Source organism: Chlorocebus sabaeus, chromosome X (assembly GCF_047675955.1).
Source record: "Chlorocebus sabaeus isolate Y175 chromosome X, mChlSab1.0.hap1, whole genome shotgun sequence".
In the NCBI taxonomy this organism is placed as follows: domain Eukaryota; kingdom Metazoa; phylum Chordata; class Mammalia; order Primates; family Cercopithecidae; genus Chlorocebus; species Chlorocebus sabaeus.
The window spans coordinates 11479046-11496561 of NC_132933.1; positions in this window are offsets into that span (position 1 = coordinate 11479046).

A 17516-nucleotide genomic window follows, 5' to 3' on the forward strand; every position below is an offset into this window, starting at 1 on the left:
GGGTACTGGTATTTCATGTTGTTTTAATTTGCATTTCTTTAATGAAAAATGATGTTAAGCATATCTGTAGATGCTTATTTGCTATCTATGTATCTTCTTTGGTGAGGTCTCTGTTAAGATTTTTTTGTCCTTTTAAAAATTAGGTTTCTTATTGCAGAGTTTTAAGAATTTTTTCCTCTTTTTTATTTACTGTATGATGTTTTAATTTTATTTTTAAATGACAAATTATAATTGTACATAAGCATGAAGTACAATGTAATGCTTTAAGTATATATTTGGAATGATTAAATCAAGCTAATTAACTTATCTGTCATTTCACATATTTATCATTTTTTGTGGTAAAAACATTTGAAATTTACTCTCAGCAATTTTGAAATCATATACAACACATTATTATTAACTATTATCACCTTACTGTGAAATAGACCTTAAGAACTTATTCCTTCTGCCTAACTGAAACTTTGTACCCTTTGACCAACATATTCCAATCCTCCCTACCCCAACTCCAGAGTCTGGTAACCACTAAGTGACTCTATGATTTTGTGAGTTTGTCTTTTTTGGATGCCACATATAAATAAAATTATGCAATATTTGTATTTTTTTTTTTTGCCTTACTTATTTCACTTAGCACAATGACTTCCAGATTCATTCATGTTGTCATAAATGAAAGGATTTATTTCTTGATAAAGGCTGAATAATACCAATTTTTGTATATATATATTATATATATGACATTTTCAGTGTTATTCAGTCATTGATAGGCATGCCAATGGAGAAAAATGACGAGACAGAAGGAGAGTCTCAATTATTTTAGGAGATTTATTTGCCAAACTTAAGGACTTGTGTCCGAGAGACAGGTCTATGCCTTTCTACAAAGATGATTTTGAGGGCTCCAAATTTAAAGGGGAAAGGGTGAGATATTGAGAAGTACACAATTTTCATGTAAGAGGCGGGTAGGGAAAAATAGTCATTAATGCCTTTGGTTCAGTGAATCTGTATTTTTTTTTTTTACACGAGATGACATAGACAAATGTGGCAGAGGAAAAATGCAGGGAATCCACATTTTACATAAGATAACACAGACAAAATGGGGCAGGGGAAAAATCAGATATGCATTTGTGTCTGATGGGACATGGGTGACTGCACCTATAAAGGTAAGTTATCAATTTACATTGCCATGGTGAAATTTTAACAGAAGCACCTTAAAAGATCTTGCAGCTCACTAGGAATGTCCTTATGGGCAAAAATAGGGGTGACATGTAGCTTTTCATCCTGTAGCCATCTTATTTAAAAACCAAAAGGGGAAGGCAGGTTTGTGTGTCCCAGTTCCCAGCTTGACTTTTCCCTTTGGCTTAATGAGTTTGGGGTCTTGAGATTTAATTTCCTTTCACAGGCACTAAGGTTAATTCTCTGTCTTGAGTATTGTAAATAATGCTACAATGAACCTGGAAGTACATATGTCTCTTCTACACATTAACTTCAAATCCTTTGAATATATACACAGAAATAAGTTTGCTGGGTCACGTGGTGGCTCTGTTTTTGGTTTTTAAAGAGATCTCCATGCTGTTTTTCCTAATATTTGTATTAATGTATATTTACAATAACAGTGTATAAGTGTTACCTTTTCTCCACATCCTCACCACCAAAACTTGTTAACTTTCATCTTTTATTATAAAAACAATTTTAATAGGCATGATGTAATGATCTCATTGTGGTTTTAATTTGCAGTTTTTCATATACTTGGTGGCCATTCGTATGTCTTTTTTTAAAATTTTTTTTATTTTTATTTTTTATTTTTTGAGACCGAGTTTCACTCTGTCGCCCAGGCTGGAGTGCAGTGGCATGAATGATCTGGGCTCACTGCAACCTCCGTCTCCCTGGTTCAAGTGATTCTCCTGCCTCCAGAGTAGCTGGGACTATAGGTGCCCACCACGCCTGGCTACTTTTTTTTGTATTTTTAGTAGAAAGGGGGTTTTGCCCTGTTGGCCAGGCTGGTCTGGACCTCGGGTGATCCACCTGCCTGGGCCTCCCAAAGTGCTGGGATTACAGGCGTGAACCACCATGCCCAGTCTGTATATCTTTTTTTTTTTTTTAAAGAAATGTCTATTTGGTTCCTTTGTTCATATTTTAATCAGGCTATTAATTTTCTTGCTACTAATTTTAGTTACCTTTGTAGTTTCTATATTAACCTTTCATCAAATGTATTGTTTGCAGATATTTTTCCCAATCCATATGTTGTCTCTTCACTCTGTTAATTAGTTCCTCTGTTGTGCTGAGGCTGTGAGGTATATTTATCCTATGCATAATTTGTTGAGAGTTCTTTTTTAACCATGAATGAATATTAAATTTTAGAACATACTCTTTCTGCATTTATTGAGATGCAGATCATATTTCATTTTGTTATATTGCTGTGTTATATTTATTGATTTATGTATGTTCAACCATCCTTGCATCCCTTTGATAAATCTCACTCAATCATAGTAATGAGCTTTTTAATGTACTGTTGAATTTGGTAGTTAAGTGTTTTGTTGAGAATTTTTGGATCTATTAACATCACAAAAATTGGCCTATAATTTTCTTTTTTTTTTTTTTTTTTGTAGTGTTGTTTTCTGGCTTTGGTCTTGGGGTATTTCGGGCCTTGTAACATGAATTTGGAACTGTTTACTCCTCTTCAATTTTCTGTAAGTGTTTGAGAAAGATTAATATTCATTCTTTTTTAAAGCTTTTGTAGAATTAAGCAGTGAAACTATCAGGTCCTGGGCTTTTCTTTGATGAGAGACATTTTATTACTGATTCAATCTCCTTGCTTATTATTGGTTTATTCACATTTTCTATTTCATCGTAATTCACTCTGGGTAGGCTGTATGTGTACAGGAATTTGTCCATTTCATCTTGGTTACACAATTTTTTGGTGTATAATCATTCATAGTAATTATATTTTGTATTTCTGTAGTATCAATTGTAATGTTTTCTCTTTCAGTTCTGATTTTATTTACTTGCATCTTCTTCTTTCTTAGTCTAGCTCAAGATTTGTCAGTTATGTGTATCTTTTCAAAAAAAGAACTCTGTTCCATTGATCTTTTCTATTGTTTTTCTGGTCTCTATTTTCTTTATTTCTGCATTGACCTTTAGTGTTTTCTTCCTTCTACTAACTTTTGCTTAGTTGGTTTTACCTTTTCTAGTTCCTTGAGATGTAACATTAGTTTTTTTGAGATCTTTCTTCTTTTCTGACATAGGCATTTATTGCTATAAGCATCCCTCTCAGGATTGGTTTTCCTGCATACCTTAAATTTTGATATGTTCTTTTTCCCTTTTTATTTTTCTCAATATGTTATTTTAATTTCATCTTTGACTAATTTATTGTACAGGAGTGCATTAATTTCCACATATTTTTTAATTTTCCAAAATTCCTTCAGTTATTGATTTCTAGCTTCATACCATTGTGGTCAGAAAAAAATATTTCATATGACTTTAGTCTTATTAAATTTGTTAAGACACGTTGTGTGGCCTAACATATGATCTATCCCAGAGAATGTTTCATGTTTTCTTGAGAAGAGTGTGTATTCTAGTGCTGTGGGAAGGGCTGTTCTATATGTCTGTTATGTTCATTTACTCTATAGTTCAAGTTCAATGCTTTCTTATTGATTTTCTGTCTTGATGATCTGGCCATTGTTGAAAGTTGAGTATCAATATATTCTATTATTATTATATTGTAGTCTATCTCTCCCTTCAGATATACTAATATTTGGTTTACATATTTAAGTGCTCTGATATTGGGTGCATATATATTTACAATCAGTTTATCTTCTTGATTAACTGATTCCTTCATGATTATTTAATTTCCTTCTTTTTCACTTTGTATAGCTTTTGACTTAATGTCCATTTTGTCTTACATAAGTATAGCTAACTCTGTTCTCTTTTGATTTCCATTTGCATGAAATGTATTTTTAATCATTTTTTTAAATGTGTATGTGTCTTCACTGTGAAGTGAGTCTCTCATGAGTAGCATACAATTAAGTAGTGTTTTATTAATTTAAACACTACATATTTGTTTGGATAATTCATTCATTCATATTAAAGATAATCATTGATAGGTATAGACTTACTTCTGTTATTCTGTTAACATTTTTATAGTTGTTATGTAGATCATTTGTTCCTTTCTTCCTCTCTTGCTGTCTTTCTTTGTAGTTAAGTGATTTTCTTTAGTAGTATGCTTTGATTCCTAATTTTATTCTTCTGCATATCTCCTTTTTTTCTTTTTTTCTTTTTTTTTTTTTTTTTTGCTTTCTGGTCAACATGAGAATTCCATAAAACATTCTGGAGTTGTAATAGGCTATTTTAAGCTAATAACAACTTAATTTCCATTTTCTAAATAAATTATACCATTCTATGTCCACCCCTATACATAGTTTCTTTTAAATGTCATAACTTATATCATTCTATATTATGAGTATTCCTTAACATGATTGTAGTTATTATTTTAAGCAGAGGAGTTTTTGTAAGATGGTGGAATAGATGGTTCCACTGATCATCCGTCCTGCAAGGAACCCAATTTAACAACTGTCTGCACAAGAAATAAGCACCTTCATAAGAACTCAAAATCAGATGAACACTTAAAATATCTGGTTTTCACTTCATATTGCTGAAAGAAGTGGTACTGAAGAGGTAGGCACAACAGTCTTGAATCACTGACACCACACCACTCTTCCTTCAGCCTCAGCAGTGCAGCATGCTGCGAAGAGCATTACTGTGTGCTGGCAGAGTGAGAGTGCAGCAATTTTGAGGCACTGAACTCAATGCTGTCCTGTTACAGCAAAGGAAAACCAGACCAAACTTAGCAGACATCAGCCCAAAGAGGGAGAGTTTAAATCAATCCTAACTGGAGGGAAAGTATCAATCCCAGTGGCCAGAACTTGAGTTCATGCAAGACTCACTACCAAGGGCTAAAGTACCCTGAGGTCCTGAAAATATGAAACGCAGTCTAGGTCACAAGAACTGCAATGTTTACAGGAGAACTAGTGCTGAATAGGGCCCAGAGACTTAAGGGAAACACAACCTACTGAGACACTAGCCAGGGTGGCTAAAGGGGTGCTGACATTACCCCTACCCCAACCCAAGGCTACAAAGCTCGTAGTTCCAAAAGAAACCCCTTCCTTCTGCGTGAAGGGAGGAGAGGGAAGAGTGGCTACATCGTGGTCTTGCATTTCAGATATCAGCTCAGGTAAAGGAGAATAGGGCACCAGTTAAAGCCAAAGACACACTTTCCAAGACCTAGTCCCTGGAGGACATTTTTTGACACACCCTGGGTCAGAAATGAACTTGCTTCTTTGATAGAAAAACAAAAACAGATGTTGCAGGATTTATCACCTGCTAAGTGATGAGCCCTCAGGCCCTGCATAACGAGCAGCAATACGTGTATAATATAAAGAGGGCCTTGGGTGGGCCTCTTAGGCTTGCTGACTTCATTTACCAGCTCGGCAATGTAGGGATAGAACATTAAGCAGGCTCTTGGAGTACCTGATTCCAGAATTTGGCACTTTGTTGGCATTTATGGACCTGCTTTGGGCCACAGGGGAACCCACAGTCCTCAAAGGATCAACAAGATGTTAACTGTACAAACTTCAAGAACCACAGTGATACTGGGCTTTGGGTTCCCCTAAGGTGAATACAGCTTACAGCACATCACCCATGTCCTTTCAAAGATATGGAAAGCCTTCTCAAGAAGGACAAGTACAAACAAGCCCTGAGAGTAACAACTACAATAAATACCTAACTCTTCAATGTCCAGACACAGATGAACATCTACAACTATCAAGACATTTCAGGAAAACATGAGCTTACCAAATTAACTAAAGAAGGCATCAGGGACTGTATTAGCGTTCTCTAGAGGGACAGAACTAATAAGATAGATGTATATATGAAGCAGAATTTATTAAGGAGTGTTGACTCACACGATCACAAGTTGAAGTCCCACAATGGGCCTTCTACAAGCTGAGGAGCAAGGAACAACCCACAGAATGGGAGAAAATTAGCAAGCTACATGTATTAGTCCATTTTCATACTGCTATGAAAAGAATATCCAAGCCTGGGTGATTTATTAAAAAATTTAAAAAACAAGGTTTAATGCACTCACAGTTTCACATCGTTGGGGAGGCATCACAATCATGGCAGAAGGCGAAGGAAGAGCAAAGGCATGTCTTACATGGTGGCAGGCAAGAGAGAGTGTGCATGGAAACTAGCCTTTATAAAACCATCAGATCTTTTGAGACTTATTCACTACCATGAGAACAGCGTGGGAAAAAACACGCCCCCATGATTCTATTACCTCCCACCAGGTCCCTCCCATGATACATGGGGATTATGGGAGCTAAAATTCAAGATGAGATTTGGGTGGAGACACAGCCAAACGATCTCACTACCCATCTGACAATGTATTAATTACCAGAATATATAAGGAAAAAATATATAGGAAATCATCTAATAATCTGATCAAAAACTGGACAAATAATGTGAATAGACATTTCTCCAAAGAAGACATACACATGGTAAACAGGCTTATAAATAGGTGCTTAGTATCATTGATCATCAGTGAAATGCAAATCAAAACTACAATGAGATATCATCTCACTCCAGTCAAAGTGGCTTAATTTCAACAGGCAATAACAACTGCTATTGAGGATGTGGAGAAGAGAGAACCCTTGTAATCTGTTGATGGGAATGTAAATTAGTACATCTACTATGGAGAACAGTTTGGAGGTTCCTCAAAAAATGAAAAACAGAGCTACCCTCTGACCCAGCAATCCCATTGCTGTGTATATCCCCAAAATAAAGGAAAATATTACATTGAGTAGATATCTGCACTCCCATATTTGTTGCAGCACTCTTCACAATAGCCAAGATTTGGAAGCAACCTAAGTGTCCATCAACAGCTGAATGAATAAAGAAAATATGGTATTTGTACACAACGGAGTGCTATTCAACCATGAAAAGAATGTGATTCTATCATTTTTAGCAACGTAGATTGAACTGGAGATCATTACATTAAAGTGAAATAAGCCAGGAACAGGAAGAAAAACAATGCATGTTCTCACTTATTTGTGGGATCTAAAAATCAAAACAATTGAACTAATGGACATAGAAAGTTGAAGGATGGTTACTACACACTGGGCAGGGGTAGTGAGTGGCTGAGAAAGGAGGTGGGGATGGTTAATGGTTCCAAAAATCACTGTTAGAATAAATAACTACTTTTTGATAGCACAACATGGTGACAATAGTCAATAATATGTGTACATTCTGAAATAGTTAAAACCATATTTTTATTTTTAACACCTGGAAACATTAAATGCTTAGGTGATGGATACCCCATTTTTCATGATGTGATCATATCCATTGCATGCCCTTATCAAAACATTTTATGTACCCCATAAGCGTATACACCTACTATATACCCACAAAAATTAAAAATAAAAAACGTAAAAAATAAAAATGAATAAAATAATTTTTATGTTTACTATTTTGATAGTTTTGCCTTTTAACCTTCTTTAAAAAATATGTTATTTATACACCAATATTATAGTATTAGTGTATTCTGTTCTGCATTTTACTATGTACCAGTGAGTTTTATACTTTCATATGTCTTTGCATTATTAATTAGCATTTTTTTCTTCCAGCTTGTTGAACTCCCTTATCATTTCTTGTAAGGCACGTCTAGTGGTGATGACCTCCTTCACCTTTTATTTGTCCATGAACGTTTTTCTCTGTTTAATTTCTGAAGGACCATTTGCCTGTAAATTACATTTTGTTGGCAGGTTTATTTTTGTATTTTTGTAGTTCTTTTTTTACTTCAGCACTTTGAAGATATTAGCCCACTTTCTGCTGTCCTATAATCTATTTTTTTTTCTGAGAAATTCACTGATAGCCTTATTATAATTTCCTTATATGTAATCTGTTTCTTTTCTCTTGCTTCTGTAAGAATCTTCTATCTTTTATTTTGGGCAGCTTGATTATAATACCTCTTGGTGTAGTCTTCTTTACATTTAATCTGATTGAAAGTCTTTACCTTCCTGTACAAGAATGTTTATATTTTGTCCAGATTTGGGAAATTTTTAGCTATTATATTTTTAAATAAGCTTGTTTCCTCTTTTTCTTCTACCTTTGGACCCCTATAATACAAATATTAGCTGTTAATGACATCCAATAAATTCCATAGTTTTTGTCCAATCCTTTTCATTCTTTTCCATTTTTTCTCCTTTGACACTCTATTTTAAATAACTTGTCATTTAGTTCACAGATTATTTTTTCTGCCTGATCATGTCTGCTGTTGATAGTTTCCATTGCATTTTTAATTCATGTAGCTTTCAGCTCCACATTTCTGGTGGGGGGGGGGATGTGTGTGCATGTATGTATTTCAATCCTGCTAAATTTTACATTTTGTCTGTAGTTTTCCTGATTTAACTGAATTATCCATCTATATTTTCTTGAAGTTTTCTGAGCCTCCTTAAAACAATTATTCTGAATTTGGTCAAATACTGTCTATCTCCTTTCCTTTTGGGTCTGTTACTGGAAAATTATGTTGCTTTTCTAGTGTCAACATTTTTCTTGCTTTGTGTGTGTCTGTGTTTTTTGTTGTCTTATGTCTGCATATCTGGTGGAGCAATCACCTCTTTCATACCTTACATTCTGGTTTCATGGGGAAATAATGTTACCTTTTAGGAGGTGTGAGAGTGCTGGCTGGGTGGTGTGGAATATTTCTGGCACTAGTAAGGAAACAGCTATATAGTCTCCATGCAGATGTGTCAATTGAGGTCAGTGTTGATGGTTACAGGGCTCCTCAGCAACAAACACTGTGGATGTCTACAGTGGCAATGAGGGCTGTTAGGGTCTTTGTTAGTGATGACTGCTATGTGCCTCCTGATCTTTTTCTTTTTTCACCCGGAAAGTCGTGGATGTGGAGATTCCTCTTTTACTCTTGGCATTGATTCCGGCTTACTGTCCTGCTAACAGTGGTGGTAGCACAGATGGCCGATAAGTGGCATCCATGAGGTGGGCATGGAGTAAAAGCCTGAAGCATAAGCCCAAGTGGAGCGATTATGGCTGTGAGGTGCAGGGTTATAATGGCATAAGAGCCTAGGACACATGTACACCTTCTAATGCATTACTAATAGTGTGCCACACGTGAGTGCTTAGGAAGCAGCCTGAGACCAAAAGATGAAGCACAGGCATGCTCAGAGCTTCATGATGTCTCTGGGGTTGGGGCAGGGTATAGCTCTCGATGGTGGCTGAGCTGGTGCCCAGAGTGCACACATGTGCAGGGAGTCCTTGTCTACTAGGCCTAGCGTGAGAGCTAGCTTACTATGGCAATGGCTTTAATGTCTGAAGTGTGAGCAGGTGCAGTACAATCACAGATCCATTGTCTAGAGTGTAGACAGTTGCAGGGAAGCTGTGGCTTGGGTATTAGAAGCATGCATGGGTTTAGAGAGGTAGTAGTTTTGGTTCTGAAGCAGTACAACTGCAACTTCTTGTGGTAGGGTGTGCAGTCACATCTCCCTCTCTAGCATTCCCCAGAGGGACAAGTTGTAGGTTACATCAGTGGCAAAAGATGCTGGTGTTCTCTGTGGAGCAGACTACTGAAGACCATAGTGGTTCTCCACCACGTGGCTTACTCCAGTAGCCTCTGCCTTTCTTTATTGTTCCTAGCCTTTTCCTGACATCTCAGGTATGCTGATCTCACTAGCTATCCTTTCTGTGTTTATGTTTCTCCAGTTTGCTTTTATTTGATATACTTTGTTTCTACAGATTCGTAAATGAGCCCTTGAATCTTTCCAGCACTATTTGGTTTTAGGATAGCTGTCTATATTTGTGTTTTTTTTTTGTTGTTGTTGTTTGTTTGTTTGTTTGCATTTGTGGAAAGATGAAAGCTGGTATCTCCTAGTCTGCCATCTTGGTTGCATTATTCCCCTGTATCTTAAGAGGTTTTTAAAATAGATTTTAGATATAAGTTTATCATAAAATATATGTTTTGCAAATATTTCCTTCCAGTTTGTTGACTTGTCTTTTAATTTTCTTAATAGTATCTTTTACACAGATAAGTTTTTACATGTTAATAAAATCCAACTCACCTAACTTTTCTTTCATAAATCATGCTTTTGGTTTGTACCTAAACATTTCTCACCCAACCCAGTATCAAATAGAGTTTCTCCCATGTTTTTGTCTAGCATCTTTATAGTTTTGAATTTCATATTTATATATGATATATGCTTTTAGTTCTTTTAATTTTCATAAAAGCATTTATTTTTTCTCAGATTAATATAATAAACAAGTATAACTGCAGAATCATATATTTCAGCAGATCTGATTATCTTATTATATCAATTTTATTAAATAATAAATTTGGATTATTTTTGTTGTAGGTTTTCAAGTGTTTATTTGACATACATTGAACATATTTTCTTATTTTACTTTTTACTGATACATTAAATTATAGATGTAGATGGATAAATGTGATATGTTGTTACATTCATACAATGTGTGATTATCAACTCATGGTAATTAGGATATCCATCACCTCAAACATGTATCATTTCTTTTGTGTTGGAAACATTCCAAAATTTCTCTGCTAGGTATTTTGAAATATGTAATAAATTATTATTAACTGCGGTTACATTATTGTGCTATTGAACACTAAAACTTATTCCTTCTCTCTAAATGTATTTTTGTAGGTTCCTTAATAGTAGTAAACTTTTTTTATTTTTACATTTTTGCTTTTTAATGGAATAAGAATATACTTGACTATTTTTTTAATTTCAAAAACATTGAAGCGTAGGCAAAGATGGTTACACAACAAGTTGAATTGCTGGCTGAATGGTGACACCACCATGCTCTGGTTTTAAATGTGAATTCGTTAACTGATATATGAAAGTCTGAACTAGAAGTGTAGACATATTTTGATGATTTCAATGTGTAATGTCAGGAACAGGGCTTTTTTGTTTTGAGGGTCATAGTTATGGTGGTTGTTTTCGTCATCCTCATGGTGCAATATGTAAAATATCCTTCTCTTGGAGTTTTTGGATCCTAGCGTAGTGTGCAGGCAAAAACTAGAACTACCATGGGTTACAAGAGCAATCTGAAGAAGATATGTAAACTTGTATAAGACCTAGTATACACTGCTCGATTAGAAGCAATTTTAACAACATATTTGAATTAAGATTTTACGTAAAATATTGTATGTTCAAAAGTGATTTACAGAATATTGCTGAGTCTTTAACAATGTTAACTTAAATATAATATATAAATTTAGAAAACAAGAGGAGAAATGAGACTTTATTTCTTATAAAGGTGCAAGGTAGACTTCCCACAGTCTGGGAAGCATGCTTCCAGCCAAGAACAGAGACAAGCGCATTCAAGGAAGAGGAGTTGGGGTAGGTGCTTTATGCTAACAAGTTTGTTAAACATAAATATTCAACAGATTACAGGAGGAACTATGAGTGTTCATGAAGTTGTTCCTGACCAATGCATATTGAACAAGCATGCATGTAACATACAATTCATGTTCATCTTATAGTGAAGACTTAATATTTGAATGTGTTATAATTAGGCCCCATGAGTTAAACTGTATTTGCAGGACATGAAAGCCCGCAAGTGCGCAATCTCTGTAAACCAGCCAGAACCATTCAATGGTCAATGATATTCTTGTCAGGAGCTGTAGTCATGACTGGTGGAACAGGGGGTCAACCTGTGATCTAAATAATTTCTAACTGTTTTAATATTGCTTGTTTTGAGGACAGTGGTTGTTTAGCTGCTAGGGAAAAACAAAAGCCTTCTGGCCATTAGTTTATTCTTTAAGTGCAGAAGTTCCTGACTTAACCCTTGCCTGGCCTGGCTTTAGGTCCTGTTTATAATTTGATATTTTATTGCCAAAAACAAAGTCTGTTCTGTCAGTCTTAGTATCTCTATTTTAACATTAGTGCCAGCCAGTTTTGTCTAAACTGCAAAATGGAGGGGATATAACAAGGCGTGTCTGACCTCCCACACTGTCATGGCCAGAAACTCAGTTTTAAGGTTTCTCTGGTGCCCCCTTAGCCAAGAGGGGATCCATTCAGTCAGTTGGGCACTTAGGATCTTATTTTTGGTTTACAAAGCCATCTCTAGATATCCTGTAATTCATTTTGTTTCTTACATTTTGTTGATAATTCAGGTAATATCATAAAGTACCTATTTGATTTTGGTGCACTTGACAATTGTGGTATCATACCTGAATTATCAACAAAATGTAAGAAAATATAGTACATTGAGCATCTGTATAATCTTCACATAGATTAATTAACATCTTATCACATTTAAGTTTTTTTTTTTCTCTCTCTCTCACTCCAACCCTATACACATCATCAGGTATCATGGTACTTTTGCATATTACTATAATGCCATTATGATACCCAAGGAATTTGAAATTGGTAGAATTATCATTCAATATATGTTATATAGTCAAGTTTTCCCAATGTACCAATAATATTGTTTACATCTCCTTGTTTGTTTTTCCAATTCCCAATCTAATCTGAGATCAAACGTTGCATTCGATTGTCATATTTTTTTTAATCTCCTTTGCTCTAGAATATTCCCTTCACATACAAATACCTTTTGTTTTATTTCAAACATTGTCATTATTAGAGTCTCTGTTAGTCAATGTCGGACATCCCAAAATAGAAATGTTTCTGGTGAATTTAATTTTATTAGATCCAGGTCAAATATTTTTGGCAAGAAAACCACATAAATGAAGCTGTGTTCTTCCCATTGCACTCCATCAAAAGCCACATGTCAGTTTGTCCCATTATTGGTAATGTTAAGTGTGGTCACTTGATTAAAATAGTGTCTGCCACATTTCTCTATTGTAATATTACTTTATTCCTTTGTAATAAATACTATAAGTGGTGTTACTTTGAGGCTGTGTGAATATCTACTTCCCTACGTTGTTGTTTTTTTTTAAAGTTCTCTTCTTTCCCTATTTGATAATTTAATAATCTTAGTGTTATTGCTGTTTTTATTTTTGACCTTGGATAAATGACTTTCCCATTCTGTTTCTTTAAAATTATGCTCGCAAATGATCTTTTTGTTTCTAATCCTCTATGATTGTGGTACAATGTTTTGCTCTCTGAACTATAAATTCTTGTGTACGTGGGCTAATAACTTGCATCCAACCATTAGTTTAGGCTGCTGTTATTATTCCATTAAGCATTCTCTTGAAACTGAGGTTAAATTGAATTTTTAGAACTATTCAGACAAATTACCTTTTACCTTGGAAAACCTTTGTGATGCCGTACATGAGTTCAAATTAGAATGAGAGTACATAGAGGTTACACTTCTCCCACCACAGTTATTATGTAATTTGGTTATTCATCAATTTTAAGTTGTCTTATTCTTTCCATGTTTTAGTAATATATTTCTTCTTAACATTTTATTTGAAAGTCACTGCAAAATTGAAGAAATTATTAAAACTTGTAGCTTTTATATGAAGATCTTACTACCTAAGTTATAGGAAACTTATGCTGATAAAAGGATTATCATTTTCTAATGCAATGTATCAAATCTGGTAATAAAACAACTGTCAAACTTAATTGAAATTCTATACAGAATTTCAGCTCTAAGTTTCCTTTTTTATCTAAACATGTTTTAGCATTTGGAGTTATTTTATGATTTCACTTTATTTTGTGTTTCATTAGAGTCTGCTATCATTTATTTATTAGGTAAATGACGAGTTGATGGGTGCTGATGAGTTGATGGGTGCAGCACAGCAACATGGCACAAGTATACATATGTAACAAACCTGCACGTTATGCACATGTACCCTAGAACTTAAAGTATAATAATAAAAAAAAAGAAATTTTAGTAAAATGCATCCCTGTGGTATATTGCTTCCTCAGATTATATTAAGGACACATTTAGATGAAGAAAAACTGAGAAAATAAAACAGTTAAATTGTGGAAATCTCTTTTGCTTCAAGTACTAATTCTTATCACTTGATAGAAATCCTTGCATTTTCCTACAGGTTCCATTTGCTTTCCCCAGCCTAATGTATCAGTGATCAACATTGATAATGACTGTAGAAGTCAAAGGACTAACAGTATAGTCCTGTTTTGTTGATTTTAAGTTCTGATGCTTTGGGCAACTTATTTTCTTTCTCTAAACTGTAGTTTCCTTTTTTCGTCTTATAAACTTTTTCAAATTTAATTTAATTTTATTTTAGATTCACTTGGTACATTTGTACGTTTGTTACATGGTTATATGACATACCGGTGGGGATTGAACTTCTAGTGTATTCACTACAAAAATAGTGAACATTGTATCCATTAAATAATTTTTCAACACTCGCCCGGCCTCCCACCCTCTCCCCTTTTGGAGTCTCCAGTGTCTAATATTTTCATCTTTATGTCCATGCGTGGCCATTGCTTAGCTCCCACTTTTAAGTGAAAACATATAGTATTTAATTTTCTGTTTCTGAATTAGTTCACTTAGGATAATGGCCTCAAAATCCATCCATGTTGCCACAAGGAGCTTTCTAATAGGAAAAATGAAAAGAATGATCTAAGTGGTTTCTAATGATGTATTCAGCTCTTAAATTCTATTTGAATTTAATTCAATCATAACGAATATTGTATTATTTTTCACAAAACTGATTTATATATTTTACAATAATAAAACTCAATTACTTATGGTATTCCTAAACATGGTTTAAATAAATATTAGGTACATTGTCACAAATTTCCTCACTATTTTGCCACTATTCTTGGTTGGCAGCCAGTAGTAGTAGACATAATACCTTAATCATGCACATATGAGCACCTTGAATATCATCAACACTGTTCAGCCTTCAGGGATACATTTCTTCAAAGGTCTTGCCCTTCAAAGAAAAAGTAACTATGTATCAATGCCAGCAAATTTCATAGATTATGCCTCTGAGTTCAGGGAGGATTTGTGAAAGTACTTAGGTTTAAAAAAAAAAAAAAAAAGGGAAATTAATTAACTTCTTATGTCCCTCCTCTCAAATAGCATGATTGTAGTAATCCTTTCATTAGGAAATATCATTTTTCAGTAGTGACAAGCATTCATTCTCCTGCTTCTCCTTGTATTTACAAGCTGGTACTCACAAAGTAGTATGGCATTTGCAACATTTACACATGGTAGATGAGGGACTTTTTTTTCAATAATTACTTTTCAAATAATAAAAATTGTATAGTGATGCATGTCTAGATGTAAAGTATGTATAACATGAGACTGTTTCATGTATATTGGAAAAAAGACAGAAATGGACTGATTAATATAATTAAAATATTTGTGTAAAAATATTTCATAAAACATTTTCAAAAAATATGAATAATCTGTATTGAAATAATTTAAGATATTGTTGAGGAGAAGTCTGTGTAAATGGTTCTAATAAATATGGCAAAGATAAAGGTGTGCAAACCAGAATTTTTGTCAAAAATTTAGAAGCCATATTTGTGCCATATTTTGATTTTGTTCTTCAAAGAAATGGCTTTAACAGTGTTGATAGTGATGACATTCTTTGGAACAATTAAAAAGTTACATATCATATTTATGGATCTGTCCCCAAGTGGAATATCTTTAAAAACACACATATCAGATTTTTTCTTAATATTGTTCAAATGTACAATGCAAATGCTGACTAAATACCGTTAGAGCAATTAAACTTAATTTAGATATGGTGTGAGATACATTTGAACATATAACATATCCTCTAAATAAGAACAAATTGTATCTTTGATAGAAAATACAATTATTTTGAATTGTAACATTCAGTTATTTTGTATGTAAGATTCCCTACTATCAATAATGTTACCAAAAAATTGCAAAAATATTATAGAATTTAAAATAGTATAAAACTTTGGAAGAAAGGTATTAATTGAAAAAACTGCTTGTGAAATATACAACAAAATTTGCCTTTCAATGAAACATAATTAGAAAGAGAAATAAAAAATATTTTCAATTCTATGAAGAAGCTTCAGATAAAAATAATTCCCAAACTAATTTCTAAATATTAAAATATTATTTTCTAAATATTGTATACATATGTTTAAGTATAGAAATATTTTCTGCTCATTATAGATCAAAAATAATTTGACTTGATGAGAGATCCAAACTAATTTCAAATATACTGCTCTTTTGTTTCTCAAAAAATGTACCACCATTGTAGAATGTTAAATAACTTTAGAAATAGTAATTGGATCTAGACATTGCTTTAAAAGTTGATGAAATTTATATTATGAGTGATAGTGATATATGATTAAATTTAAGTATTTATGCTTTTCTGTGAGAATGATTATTTATCATACGCTACACCATTAAAATATTTAAGCATCATAGGTAACAATTATACTTTTATCTTCAAATCTAAGTATTACTTACATAATGCTATTGAGAATTCCAAGTAATACTGCCTTAATAGCATGAAGTTTCTCCAAACTCATATTGATAAAAAACAACATAAAAACTGAAATTCCTAAAGATGGTTGTCTAATCTGATAACCCTATCGAAAGAACCTAAATTATGTGATAAATATATTACAGCATGATTTGTGATTTTCCTGAAATAAAGGCAAGGAGATTAATATAAATAAATAATAAATGATAATTTATGAATTATGAGTTTTAATTCTTAGTCATTACAAAGTTGTCAGCAAGTCAGCAGAAAACGTAGGTTTTCTTTCTAAGTTTTTGCAAATAAAATCTGGGGTTGTAAAATCTGTTTCTTAAATTTACATTTATTTTGTTTGGTTTTTACAATACCATTTTCTTATTTCTAGTTAAATATAAAAATAACTTTTTAGTGACACTGAAGCAAATTATTTAAAGTATATATTTGTATATCAACTTGTTAGTTCCAGTTTTTCCAAAGTTGCCTAGAATTTTAATTGCTGTGCAGTTTTATTGTCTTGAAAGTTGGTTTCAATGGAAGAATATACTTCTTGAATACCCAGAGATAGTGACAATGAACTGCCCTACACTTAAATCCTGAAAATGCTAAGCACGTATTTGACTTAATGCCTTCACTATACACTTATTTATTTAGAATATCCTTGTTTGGTAAATTCTACTTTTCTTCTTAAGAAGCTAAATTCTCTTCCCCTAATTCTTAGACCTTCACAAGTAGGATCAATTTTCCCTCTTTCAGTGTTCCTAAAGCACTTTCTCCATATGTTTATTACAGCTCTCATCTTTTTTTAATCCCTGTTTTTATTGAGGGATAATAAACAAATAAACATTATCTGTATTTAAAGTGTACAATGTGATGTTTGATATTTAAACACATTGTGAAATCATTACCACAATCAAGCTAATTAACATACCCATTTCCTCACATAGTTTACTCTGTGTGTGTGTGTGTGTGTGTGTGTGTGTGTGTGTGTGCGCGCGCGCGCGCGCGCTGTGTATCGCTGTGTGGTGAGAACATTTAAGGTCTACTCTCTTAGCAAATTTTAAGTATACAATACAGTATATTAGCTATAGTC